This window comes from Aythya marila (genome assembly GCF_965140915.1).
Source record: "Aythya marila genome assembly, chromosome: 1".
Lineage (NCBI taxonomy): Eukaryota > Metazoa > Chordata > Aves > Anseriformes > Anatidae > Aythya > Aythya marila.
In genome coordinates, this window is record NC_139042.1 from 8,972,321 (window position 1) to 8,986,479 (window position 14,159).

At 37.9% G+C, this 14,159-nt stretch overlaps 1 protein-coding gene across 3 annotated transcripts in view; it reads right to left on the minus strand.

The window, feature by feature from the left end:
- The window catches only part of GRM5 (glutamate metabotropic receptor 5), a gene marked incomplete at both ends in the record, with an annotated part of 270,563 nt that overhangs the window by 129,436 nt on the left and 126,968 nt on the right, over positions 1-14,159 (minus strand). The window lies entirely within an intron of this gene.

Genomic DNA, 14,159 nt, shown 5'->3' on the forward strand with positions numbered 1-14,159 from the left:
ACATATATTAAGACAAAATTCTCTAGCTGAATGTTTTTCTAGCTGAACTGTCATACTGAAATAATCTAATCTGTATAACTTTAGGGAGCTTTCTGAATACTGGTGGATTTTTTGTATTTTTATTTTTTGAAGTACTTTGAAAGAACACAGGTTATTGGAGCTGGGAACTTCTATAAAAGTTAATTTCTATACAAATGATTTTTTTTTTCTAAATTGCATATTATCAAGGAAAATTGTTAATAAAGTTTCAACAATTTTCTGTGTAACAATTTCATGAGTGAATGCTAATCAGTACTTTTTTTTTCTTAAAAAAAAAAAAAAAGTGATTTGTTTTGGACAATTCAGATGAAGTTTCCTAGTTCTTGACCACTGATACAGATTGTACAAACAAAATAGCCATGAGATACCTTGGATTGGTTTTATAAGGTTCATTTCCAAATAGAGCCATTCAAAGAATATCCTTGTGAGTAATCCAGAAGAGTCTGGAACAAACATTAAAAGGTCACTCACTTGCTTCTTTTATTGAGTACCCTGTTGCTCTAAACATGTGAAGTGTTAGAGACTGTGGATTCTGCTTTAAGAGCTGTGTGGGAGAGGGTTCACCATTAAAGATACTGCATATAAACAACATAAAGCAACTTTAGAAACTATTTTTGTGGTTTCGTGCATCCAGATTCAGTCTTTCTTTGAGAACTTCCAGCCATCTAACACATCAGAAATGCCAGGATGTGACATCCCTTGACAAAATCAGAATGGGGATGAAATCAAGGTACAAAATCAAGTTTGTTTCTTGAAATTTCTCCCCTGACATGCACATATGGTAACTCATTCAAATCTTTGAAATTTATATTCCCCAGGTTAGTCCTGGCTAGGAATTCCCAAACCTGGAAGGATTTGGGGGCAGTCAAGTCCTTACAGTTGGTAGGGAAACTATTTGGTCTATATTTAGTTATTATTAAGCTACTAAACAGTAACTGATATTTAACTGGAAGCTCCTTTTCAAGGTAGAAGGCAGTAAACAATGCCAGAACCAGACACTGAATACTGAGGGAAGGTGTAGGAGCATGCAGGGATGTGAATTTGCTGTAGTGTTTCTGGAAAGAAGGATTCAAGGTAAAGAATGCTTCCTGATGTTCAGACAGAACCTCCTGTGTTCCAGTTTGTGCCCATTACCTCTTATCCTGTCACTGGGCACCACTGAACAGAGCCTGGCTCTGTCCTCTTTGCAACCTCCCTTCAGGTATTTAAGCATATTCATAAGTTCTCTCTAAGCCTCCTCTTCTTCAGGCTGAACAGTGTCAACTCTCTCAGCTTCTCCTCATGGAAGAGGTGTTCCAGTCCCTTAACCGTAATCTTGGTAGCCCTCCCTTGGACTCTTTCCAGTACATCCAGGTCTGTTATGTACTGGGGGAACCAGAACTGGTCACAGTACTCCAGATGCAGCCTCACCAATGCTGAGTAGAGAGGTGGGATCACCTCTCCTGACCTGCTGATGATATGCAGCAAAGAATACCATTAGCCTTCTTAGCATCAAGGGCACATTGCTGACTCATGTCCAAATTGGACTCCTAGGTCCTTTTTGGCAGAGCTGTTTTCCAGCTGGGTTGCCCCCAGCACGTCTTGGTGTTTGTCTTCCCAGGTGCAGGACTCTGTACTTCTCCTTGCTGAACTTTATGAGATTTTTTTTTAGCCCACCTCTACAGCCTGTCAAGGTCCCTCTGGATGGCTGCACAGATCTCTGGTGAGTCAGCCACTCCTCCCAGCTTCATGTCATTCACAAATTTACTGGATGAGTGCACCCTCAGTAAGTTCGCGGATGACACCAAGTTAGGTGCGTGTGTCGATCTGCTTGAGGGTAGGAAGGCTCTGCAGGAGGATCTGGATAGGCTGGACCAATGGGCTGAGGTCAACTGTATGAAGTTCCACAAGGCCAAGTGCCAGGTCTTGTACCTGGGGCGCAATAACCCCAAGCAGAGGTACAGGCTTGCAGATGAGTGGTTGGAAATCTGCCAGGCAGAGAAGGACATGGGAGTATTGGAGGATAGTCAACTGAATATGAGCCAACAGTGTGCTTTGGTGGCTAAGAAGGCCAACAGCATCCTGGCTTGTATAAGAAGCAGTGTGGCCAGCAGGGCTAGGGAAGTGATTGTCCCCCTGTACTCGGCTCTGGTGAGGCTGCACCTCGAGTACTGTGTTCAGTTTTGGGCCCATCGCTACAAGAAGGACATGGAAGTGCTCGAACAAGTCCAGAGAATGTTGACAAAGCTGGTGAGGGGTCTGGAGAACAAGTCCTACGAGGAGCGGCTGAGGGAGCTGGGTTTGTTCAGCCTGGAGAAAAGGAGGCTCAGGGGTGACATTATTGCTCTTTATAAGTATCTTAAATGAGGCTGTAGTGAGGTGGGGGTTGGTCTGTTCTCCCACGTGCCTGGTGACAGGACGAGGGGGAATGGGCTAAAGTTGTGCCAGGGGAGTTTTAGGTTGGATGTTAGGAAGAACTTCTTTACTGAGAGGGTTGTGAGGCATTGGAATGGGCTGCCCAGGGAAGTGGTGGAGTCACCATCCCTGGAGGTCTTTAAAAGACATTTACATGTTGAACTTAGCGATATGGTTTAGTGGAGGACTTGTTAGTGTTAGATCAGAGGTTGGACTCAATGATCTTGAGGTCTCTTCCAACCTGGATGATTCTGTGATTCTGTGATTCTGTGAGGGTGCAGTCAACTCCATTGTCCAAATCATTAATGTAGGTGTTAAACAGGACTGGACTCAGTACTAACACCTGCAGTACTCCACTCTTTACTGGCCTACAACTAGGCTTTGCACCATTGACTGCTACCCTCTGGGCCTGTCTGTTCAGCCATTTTTCACTGACGCCCCACACTGTCTGCTCCTCCACAGAATCATAGAATGGTTTGAGTTGGAAAGACCTTAAAGACCTAATTCCAACCTCCCTGCCATGGGCAGGACACCTCGTACTAGATCAGGTTCCCCCATTCTTCACTAGCTTCTCTATGAGGATATTATGGGGGATAATGGCAATGGCCTTACCAAAGTCTCAGGATGTTTCCCAGAGAAAGTTGTTTGACTCTTTCTGAGATGGGAGTTTTCTGACCCTTAAGTCATGCTTATCAAAGAAAAGGATTTATCTCTGTAATGGTTTTACATCATAATTTCACTCTAATTCAAACAATTTTGCACCTGAACATTTTATAGCACTGATTGAGAGGAGCAATATTGATCTCACATATGGTCAGAGCTGAACTGGCCTGAGCTCACTTAAATCAATGGAAAGACACAGACATACACAGGGTGAATCAGGGTGAATCTGATCTTCGGTAAGGTGAGTTGTTTTCTTCTGTTGCCAGCGAAGGGAGTTTGGGGTGAATACATCCTGACATGCATTATGTGCTGAGAAATAGGGAAGACAACCCTTTACTGGCATTCCCCTTGATCCTACTACTCTATTAAAAGGCACACGGGCTTCCTGGGAAAACAGAGGTGCTGTTGATCTTCAGGTGGGTGGACAGATGTGAAGTACTTCTTCAGGTACAGGTTTGAAAGACACTTTCTCTTCAAAAAAGATAAGCTTCTTTCTTTGAGAAAATTAATGTTCAATATAGTCTGTTATAGGAAAGCCTTAGAAAAAATCAACTGTTGCCCAGCCTGAGATCATTTTCCTGATCCTGAGAGGATTCCCAAGAACTTCAGAAGACAGCATAGAAAAGTGGTGTTTTCACTGGTGAGTCAGAAACACCTTGACTGCATTCCCGTGGGTACAACTTTCTGCACTTCCCAACTGAATTATTGTAGCTGAACATTACAGGGAATCTGTGCTATCTGCTGCTGTTTGTTATTGCTGTTGTTCCCAAGGGTGCTTCTTTTAGCCCTATTGTTTTCGGTTGGGAAAGGGGAGTTAATGACTTGTGGAGTATGAATCATTTAGTCTTCTGGCTACAAGAGCACAAACACAATGAAATAGAAAACTGCCATGGAGCTTGGGGCTGCCAGTAGCTGAAACTGGCACATTGAGTTCAATGTACTGTGGAATAACAGGGGGAGATTATTAGAAAACACTAATTACCTTTACCCAAGACCTTGTACTAGGAGATTCCCCATGACAAGGACTTATGGAGGAGCAAGAAGTAATTAGATTCCTGGCAGACCAAATGCTGCATAAGTAATTAAGCTATTTTCTTATTATTGCTACATAATATCAGTTATATATCTTATAGAATAAAAAAATAAACAAAAACAAACAAACAAAAAAAGATAAATCTTCCTAAAATTTTCAACTAAGAGATGACAGCTTCAGAAGCAGCTCTGTCTTAGATTTTTTTCTTTTGAAAAAAAAAAAAAAAAAAAAACACAAAAACAAGCAAGCAAACAAACAAACAAAAACACAGAGTATTCAGTAATATCCATCTACTTGGCATTTCAAGTAATTAGCTACTTACAAAAACAGATGAACTTCCTGCAGTTAGCCTTTTTGTTTCTGGACATTCACTTCTATACAGGAGTTTCTAGATGCTTATATAAATATCTGTGGCCAGAGCAAGACATTAAACAACACTTTAAAGTATATTTCTTCTAGTTAATCCCCATCAAATCTCTGTTATCTGTACAGCTAACATTAAACCTTGTGGTTTATGGCAGTCATCCTCCTCTAGATATTGATGATAAAAGAATAATTTTTATTACGTTAGAAATGTTCAGTTAAAGTCAGGTTTTGGGTGGTTAGCCAAACTTTTTGTTACCCAGAAAAAATTTAATAAGCACATATTTGGCTATGAAAAGCAAATTGATTTATCCAAACCCAGAAATATTTGAACCCATGCAGAGTTTCAAACATGATTAAAAAAGAAAATTATTTGCTTTGTTTTAACTGCTAGAATAGAAGAAATAGCCTAAATTTTGGTTTCCACTGGTAGAATTATATTAAGAATTATATATATAAATATAAATATATAAATATATGTAAATATATATATAAATATATATATATAAATATATATATATTATATTAAGAACTATATTAAGAGTCATCTAAGTCAATCATGTCTAGAAAGTGTCGACACTGGAGATTAACATTGATTTGTGCATATCAACAGTTATAGACAACGAATGTTTAACAACGCACTAGTTAAAATGTATTAAATCAGTATGTTTTATAACTGCATTTTCCAAGATAGAGATGACTTTTTCATGATGATTCAGTTAGTCTCCACTTCATTCATTGGTACAACTCAACATGAATAAAGGTTGAAGGATACGTTCCCTGAGTAAGTATAGATTTTATGTTCTTTGCCTTCCTAGTTAAAATACTGTTTGTAAATCCATTCTGTTATTACATCATTTGTAATTAATAAGAAAAAGATCAATGTAGTTCAGCTTGGATCTTATTCCTTGAAATGGTACATGGCTCTTTTATCTGCTCTTCCTGAAAGCAGTATCTTCTTGCCAAGATTTACAATGTCTTTTCAAGGCTGTAGTGAACTGAATTCTACCAGAATGAGGTTTAGGGAGTTTTGGTATTTCATCCATGTTATCAGTTGCCTTCAGCCTTAACCTCTGGGGACACGGTGGCTTTACTAAAAAGTATAATTTTAGCCATAGTGAGGGGGAGATTCATTGCTGTGTGTGGTACTTTGTTGTTTTAATAGAGTGATAGAAAAATGAATTACACCACGAGTTTACAAATCAGAAGTTTTCATTACTTCTAGTAAGATTCTCCCATAATCATTCAGCAGTGTTAACGAGAGATTCCTCTGTATAAATCTCTGTTGCATGGATAACGTCGTAATGTTCAGGTCTTCGGGGTGTTCTAAATAACCTTAAATCATCTCAAATGTAGAGTTAGAGAAGGCCTTTCTACTTTTCTGATTCCCGCTTTACTCTTCCGACCAAAAAATGGGACATATGTAACAATAACTATGAAGCTGAAACAATTAAATGAATATGCTTCTGTCAATCCAGTACTTCTGTTCCTTTTTCTGCTATACTTTTCTCCTGTTTACCTACAGAAAGAATTTATGGGTGACACAGAAACAAAGATTTGAACAGAATGGGTGGCAAATTCGCTGGGAGAACAGAATGTTCCTGGGCCATGTGATTTGGAAGAGACGTACTTCATCAGGAGGTGATACTATGGAGTCACCAACCACTGGGTCTTCCCCTCTCATAAACAACTTCTCTGTGTCCAGGCACATGCACATGTTTTGTGTGTGTGCAATGAATAACTGTTTCTGGGTGCAGATTCTGGGTTCATGTAGACACATAAGAAAAGAAAGAACGAAAGAATGAAAGAAAGCTTAAAAAATATTATAACTAAAGAAAATAGAGAAAAGTAATATAAAGGAAATCAATTTTAAAACCTAATCAATACCTCTCAACAAACTTCTACTTGTCGCAATGGTAATTTTAGAGGAGCAGAAACGCTTTTTTTATTTTTTATTTTTTTGATCAAATATGCACCACGCATTTAATGGAGAGCATTTTAAGCTCACTTAACTTCATTATCAGAAAATCTATAGCTGTTAAAAGGATCAGAAAATCGCAAGGACAATAATAGCTTTCATCATGTTCTGAATATCTTTAAATCTTTCCAGGAATGTATACTGGAACACATTTTTAGTGTTACTTTTAATGTTTTAAATAATTACTTACTATCAGACAACCTATGCCAAATGTTGAAATAACTACACTGGAATTTAACTTCTTTTCATCTCTTGATTTTCTGTTTTTGTGAAGAAAGCATCTCATTGTTTCTCAAGCTTAAACAGAACATGTTTCCATTGTTTCAAAATTATGTTTAATTTCTTATCTTAGGCTTGAAGGAGTCTTTCTCATCTCAAAATGGACTCACCTACTCACCTCAGAAAACTCACAATGAGCATTGCCCATCATTCCTATTTGAAGAGAACAGTCTTAAATGAATCATCCTTAGACTTTTCTCAGTCTGAGTTTTAATACGCTGTTGGCTACAGCAGAGCCTTAAAGTCATAGATAAAATCAGAAGCATACACTTATTGTGAGAGAGTGGAAGTGCACCCACAAATGGACACAATTTTCCAACAAAGCCAGTGACTCAGTTTCACACAAGCCTGCAAGAATAGGTCGGTTGGCAATGTAGAGTTCTCTGAGATCACATCATCATCTCTTTTTTTTTTTTTTTTCTTTTTTTTCAGCCTGAGGATGCCACCTCATGAATTTGTCCTTTTGTCCTTTAGCAATAAGAATAAATCTTTTTTACTACTTCAGAATTCTTTGCCTCTATTTCTCTGTTTCCCCTCATCTCATTTCAATTGAGACAATAGAAGTCTCATGTTATCCCAAAGTGTAAAACAGTTTAAAAAATTAAATTAGAGATTAGGAAGAGCGTAAAGAGCAGCTAAGCATGGGAAACAGTTGCTTGAAGAATCTGTGGGATTTTCATCTTTAAAAGATCGTAATTAGATCTATCTAAAGATGGAACAAGTATGAATTATATAGAATAATCTTGCACTGCAGAAGTGGAATGACACCCTGAGGGCCCAGACAGTGCCATTTCCTACAGTCTCATGGCACAACTCCACACAAGTGTACAGCTGCAAAAGCTATGTTCTCTTGCTTTTAAACACCAGTCTTAGATAAGAAATATCAGATCCTCCAGGAAATAAATCATTTAATTGGACATGCTTTTGCAATGTAATATTAGATTTGTCATGTCGTAAGAAGGACATATTCACTACCAGTGCCGACCATTTCTTTGTTTTCTATTGGGCAAGACTGCCTACTGAGCTCACTGAAGTAGTCACACTTTATGGCACGTGTGAATAATCAAAATAACTTAGGGCCTTGTAGTCTGAAGGGCAACACAGGTGCATAGTAAAAGAGTCTCCACCCTCAGCTGCTCAAAGGTGAAAGAAGCCATAAAAGACAAATTTACTGAGGAAATCCAAGGACATAGAAATACAATGATACGTGCAAAACCACTAATAAGAATAGTGACAGTGCTAGGACTAAAACTTTTATCTCCAAGGTCTAAACTCTGTATTCATGACATACCCCTGTCTGAACTTCTATTTTACTCACAGCACTGCTTTGCACAAGGGCTTTCCTTACTAAGACACCACTTTTGATTTAGAAGATTCCTAAACTGCAGATTAGTCAAAGATTTTAAAATGCACTGGAAAAACTTTGCTCCATCCCAGATTGTTGTCACTTTTTGTTAGTCATTTGTCATTCACTACTTCCAGAAACAATAGATAGGTTTGGTGGACCTTTGATCTGACCTCATACAGCTACATTTATTGATCACATATATATTGTCTCCATTCAACCCTCAAGGCTTGACTTATGGAGTTCTTACTTTCATCTTCCATGATTCATAACATAGAAAAAAAATGATCCTCCTTTCAGTTATTATACAAACATCCTCGGACAGCCACTGTACTTCTTCCATCTGTTGCAGGATACACCTGGAGGCATCTATTGCTCATCATGAGGGCCACTGAACTACAGGACTGCCAGGTAGAGGAAAACCACAAAGCTTTCTTTCAAAGGAAAGTAATTCTTTAAACTCTAGTCTGAATTACCACTGATTAAGGACACAGTTTGAATAACTAAATAGAGAATTCTTTCACTTCTCTAGTGTGTTTTATTTTATTATTATTATTATTATTTTATATTTTTTTTTTCAACAGCTTTAGCAAAGCAAACCTTTGTTTCACTTTGGGTGGTAAGATTCTGACCTGATGTTGCTAATTACAGTGCATATGATTACTCAGTATAATGTAATAGCTGCTTTTCTGCACTACACATGGGTACCTGAATGAGAGAATTCAATGAGATAAATGAACAGGCAGCAGAGAGTTGCATCAGATGCAACAGTATTCAGGTGAGGCTGTAGCAGGTTCCCATCCATCATGGGCTGAAAAAAAAAAAAAAAAAAGGAGGGGGGAGCAGATTCCTCAAAGGTTTGCATGATTGTGTGCTGAAAATATTTTTTTTACCCATTTTTTACCCATTTAATTTATCCCTATGGAAGAGGTCTGAACACTTATACTTTGTTTAGCTTCTACATTTTCTGTCAAGGACTATACTGTTAGAATTATTCCAGACAGAAGAACTTTGGCAGATTTATTTTTTCCCCGAAGCAGCAGAAATAACCAAAAATAAATTTAGAGAATATTTCAGGCCAGCAAAATTTCATTTCTTCATTTATTTTACAATAACTACTCAATTTCTCAAGTTTGGACTTGTACAAACACAGAAAAAGGCATGTTAACTACAGCATTCACCCACACTACCCAGAGCACTTTCAGAAGGCAAATTATTACGTCCTCTGCAGTGAGATCTTTCTTCATCCAAGAGACACTTTTGCAAGTCTCACGAAAGATCTGTCTTTGAATTATTGAAGAGTTCATTTCCTTCAGATCATCTATCTTGCTTTAATTTTCCTTCAGCAATAGTATTCCTTTTTGGTTCCTAACCAAGTTTTCTTCATATATTGCTGAGTTTCTTATCAGTCAAATGACTTTTTGGACTTCCTGGAACTAATGGTCCTCCACATTTTATTCTCCCTCCTTATCCTCATCTCTACTACTAACCTTATTCTTAGCTCTTTTTCCTGCAAGATCTGTGAGCCTCAGAATCAATAACAATTTCCTCCAATCCACCTCTACAGGTATCTTGTATTAGCAGAGAAATGAGCTTCAAGAAACGATTTGCAAAGGTTAAAGCATACATGTGCTGTTCTAAGAACAGACACTGATTCCTAGTACAGTTTCCTAATACTTGATTCATCCTTTCTATAACTATGATAATTATCACTAAGCCTTTTGGAGACCCTCGAATTGCTTGTGATCATTGCTTGTGACACTCTTAGAACTGATGTCTTCCCTGTACCACCTTCAGCTGGATGGCTGAAAATCAGAATCAGTACTAGAGTCTAAGGAAATATTTATTTCCACCTCCACTAGATCATTTTTTTTTATTATTTTTTTTCAGTGTGTGTTTAATTTTGTCACTTTAAAAAAAAAAAAAAAACAAAAACAAAAACAAACAAAAAAAAAAAACCAAAAAACAAAGTCCAGAACATATTAATTAACCTTTTTTTACTCATAAAAAAAGGTAGTTAATAATAGTAAAACTGAGATGATACATATATTGGAACATGAAGCATATAGAAGACTCGGTAATTCCTTCCAGATCAATATGTTTGAAATGCCATTTGTAAGCTAAAAATGTTCAGCAAGATATTTTATCTATGTATGCCTCTACTTTCCCTTCTCTTTTCCATTCTCCTCTCCTTTAAGGCAGGAAAAGTCCTATTATAATCCATTTGGAACCACAAATGCTTTGCAAAACTTACTCTCTTGTTCTCTAGGTTTGTACAATAGCTACTTTTATTCAATAAAATAAAACAATTAAATAAATGAAATAATTAATAAACTGGGGACAGCTCTCTTGTCTGGAAGTAAAAGGCATGCAAACCCTGCATCCATGTATCTTAATACTGTTATAGACCAGAACACAGTGTGTGTGTCCCAACTGCCTGCTGGCAACCATCCCTGACAGTGCCATCACCAACACAATGCCTGAGACCCCTCACAAAAATGTTAATAGCCACAGGCTAAAATCATGCCAGCAAGAATAAATAAATAAATAAATATTTAATATCCAGAACTTCAGCCTATTCTCTGACTCCATTTTATTTAACACAGGTATAGGCGATATGCATAATTTCAGTTGTGGCTAGTAGTTTCTATTATGTTATAAAAACACGTGAATTGGCACTATAACTTTTAGTTATAAAAGTAGAGACATAAGAGACGTGGTAGAATACCTGTAGATTAAAAACATTAGATAAAATTATTACTGGAGAGATTTATCACAGAGGTTTTCTTCAAACATCAGAAACTAATAGTTAAGAGGAGCAGGATGAAGGTGTACTTACTACCTGAAACAAAACTTCAGCTGTTAAGGCCAACTGTTACAGAAAATGAAGAACAGATGAAAATCACATGCAACCAAATCATTTTTACCTCTACTATTAATACTCCGTATTCATTTCTGAAATATGTTCTAAAGTTATTCTGCTACATGAGTGTATTATTTCTTCTCTAGTGAATTTTATCTGTAAGTATATTTCCTGGCGTATGACTTGTGGATGACCAAAGCAATAAGCACAAATAGATGCAGCCTGGTGTCTGTATCTTGATTAAGTTGCATAATGGTTAGGCTAAAATAGCAATTTTTCCCACACTTGGAAGTCATCATGTTCACCTTTTCATTTGAGGTTAAGTCCAGTTCCTCAAGGTGCACAAGGTAAATATTTGCTGAGCTTTTAAAACATTTTCCATTAATCAAAATCTCTTGAACACTACAATCACTAATGACCTTCCATCTTTCATTTCTGTCTCAGGCAGGCAATGCAATTTCTGGAACTGTGTAGTACATCAAGAGTGGAGTGTTTATTGAAGGATATCTTTTGGCATCCTTCTATTCCCCTTGGGGTTCTACAGTGTGATTTATTTGATATGTGTGTTTCTTGACCACTCTGTTTTTTTGTTTGTCTGAGCATAAAAAAAGATGAGACCTTTTTGGGCCCCTCGCTATAAGAAGGACATCGAGGTGCTTGAGCGGGTGCAGAGAAGGGCGACGAAGCTGGTGAGGGGCCTGGAGAACAAGTCCTGCGAGGAGCGGCTGAGGGAGCTGGGCTTGTTCAGCCTGGAGAAGAGGAGGCTCAGGGGCGACCTTATTGCTCTCTATAGGTACCTCAAGGGAGGCTGTAGCGAGGTGGGGGTTGGCCTGTTCTCCCACGTGCCTGGTGACAGGACGAGGGGGAATGGGCTTAAGTTGAGCCAGGGGAGTTTTAGGTTAGATGTTAGGAAGAACTTCTTCACTGAAAGGGTTGTGAGGCATTGGAACAGGCTGCCCAGGGAAGTGGTGGAGTTACCATCCCTGGAAGTCTTCAAAAGATGTTTAGATGTAGAGCTTAGGGATATGGTTTAGTGGGGACTGCTAGCGTTAGGTCAGAGGTTGGACTCGATGATCTTGAGGTCTCTTCCAACCTAGAAATTCTGTGATTCTGTGATTCTATGATTCTGTGAGAGCAAGCTCAAAACAAATATTTTACAAAAAACAGTAAGGGGAATTGGAAAGTTTGATATCTTGTGATTTCCCATAGAACCACTGCATGGCTTTGGAAATTTAATTATTTTTGTGCACTTAAAATTTAAATCAAATAACTCTCCACAGAAGGGAGAAGCAACATGCATTTCTGTAGGTAGAGTAACATAAGTATCCATTAGTAGATGAAGCTTTCCTTGTGAACGCATTGCATTTCAGCAACAGGAACTCTCTGTTCTGGTTGGAGCATCTATTTACAACCTTCTCAGTTTAATTTGGTAGCCCAGATCAAACCCAAGATCAGAGCACAAATGAAAGTGCAAATCCCATCCAAGTCCATTTTCCAGTGTAGCTTCACATGAGACATTAGTTGCATGAGCTTTCTTTTATTTCAGATGTAGGATTTTCCCCTTTAAATGGTCTGGTATATCTGTTCATTTGAAACTTCTGCTATTCTGTTTGTAAAATCTGGATTCATTCTGGTGTCATATCCATCCTAGGTTAGTGCCTTAAGATTTTCTCCACAGAGACAACAAATGAGCCTAGCTCTGGACCAACAGTCACATGTTCATAACCAAAAGAGCCCAACAGATGAAATCAAAATAGTCTTCAACACATTGGGATTCTGGAAAATGGAGCTTTAACTCCCTACAGGAACTCAGTACATCAATGGACAGCAAAGATATTATTGTCTCACATCCCATCTATCTCAAGAAGTTTTCCTGCAAGCTTTTAGTTATATACTGAATAACAAATTTCTTATAGTTAGTCATGACATTTCCCATTGCAGCTAGAAACAGATATTTTAAACTGAGAAAATTAAAAGCCAGTTCTCTCTGGACTTTGTTTTATTGAAGAGCTAAGACTTTCCAATTGTCAGTTCTGAAGTCCTTGCACATAAAAGGATCTCTGAAAGCTAATTTTAGCACTGTTGTAAATAAGCAAAACCTATACAAAATTAAATATGTTTTGGCATCTGCAGGAGCTAAGGGCCACCATAGCTTTTGAAAGCAATGCTTACATACTTAATTTGTTTGATGTGACAGTGAAATGACAACTTCTTTTGTTTAGGATAAAGGAAAACAACAAGGGTCATATGGCACCAGTTCTAGACGAAGATAGTGCAGGTGGTTTTTGCTACACTTCACTCTAAGAAACTAGCAAGTAGGGTTTCCACCTAAGTCAGTTTTCAAGACACTCTTTGTACAAGCCCTTTTCTTGAACATGATTCCTCTGAGCTACTTTAAATGTCCACATTAAAAGTAATGGACCTAAGAGGGTCTTATTTATTTTATTTTATTTATTTATTTTTTATTTTGCATTAACTACAGTGGTGACTAGTTCACATGCAAATTGTAGACATATAAATACGTTTAGGTGAATATCATCCTAAGGACAGTAGTCCCTTTGGATGTCAGAAAAGAATTAAGATGACCCATAGAAGAAACTACAGAAAAAATGTATTTGAAACCATAAGACAGAGAAATATGTAAGTAATATATCTCAAATTACAAAATAAATAAATAAATAAATAAATAAATAAATAAATAAATAAATAAATAGGTTGGTGCTAAAAAGCAAGAATAGAGGTAGAAATCCCTGTTGTTGCTTTCCCCTTTGCGTAGTATGGAAGGATAGCTGTGTGCAACAGGTAGTCAGTGAATAGAGGCTGCTGTCCTACCTATGGGACAATCTTAGCAGACCAGCTTTCAAGGCAGTTGGGCAGAGCCACATTCCTTACATGTTGCCCTGAGTGTCTCTCCAAGACAGCTGGTTTCACTGTCACTGTTTTATTCCTGTTCCTGTACTGTTCATTCCTGGGATGATATCAGGTCATCTTTCTAATAATGCACCAGAAAGGCAGCAGGCCACATTATCTGACTCCTGGAATGCTCCATTTTGTGGTCAAGACACCATTTTTCTTATTTTATCTAAGGTCCACCAGTTGATTCAGAATATGGGGTAAATAAAAAGGTCCCAGAAGGTGTGCATTTATGTCTTTTACTTTCCTGCCTACTAACCCAGGGACCTTTTCTGTTGGGTGAACATAT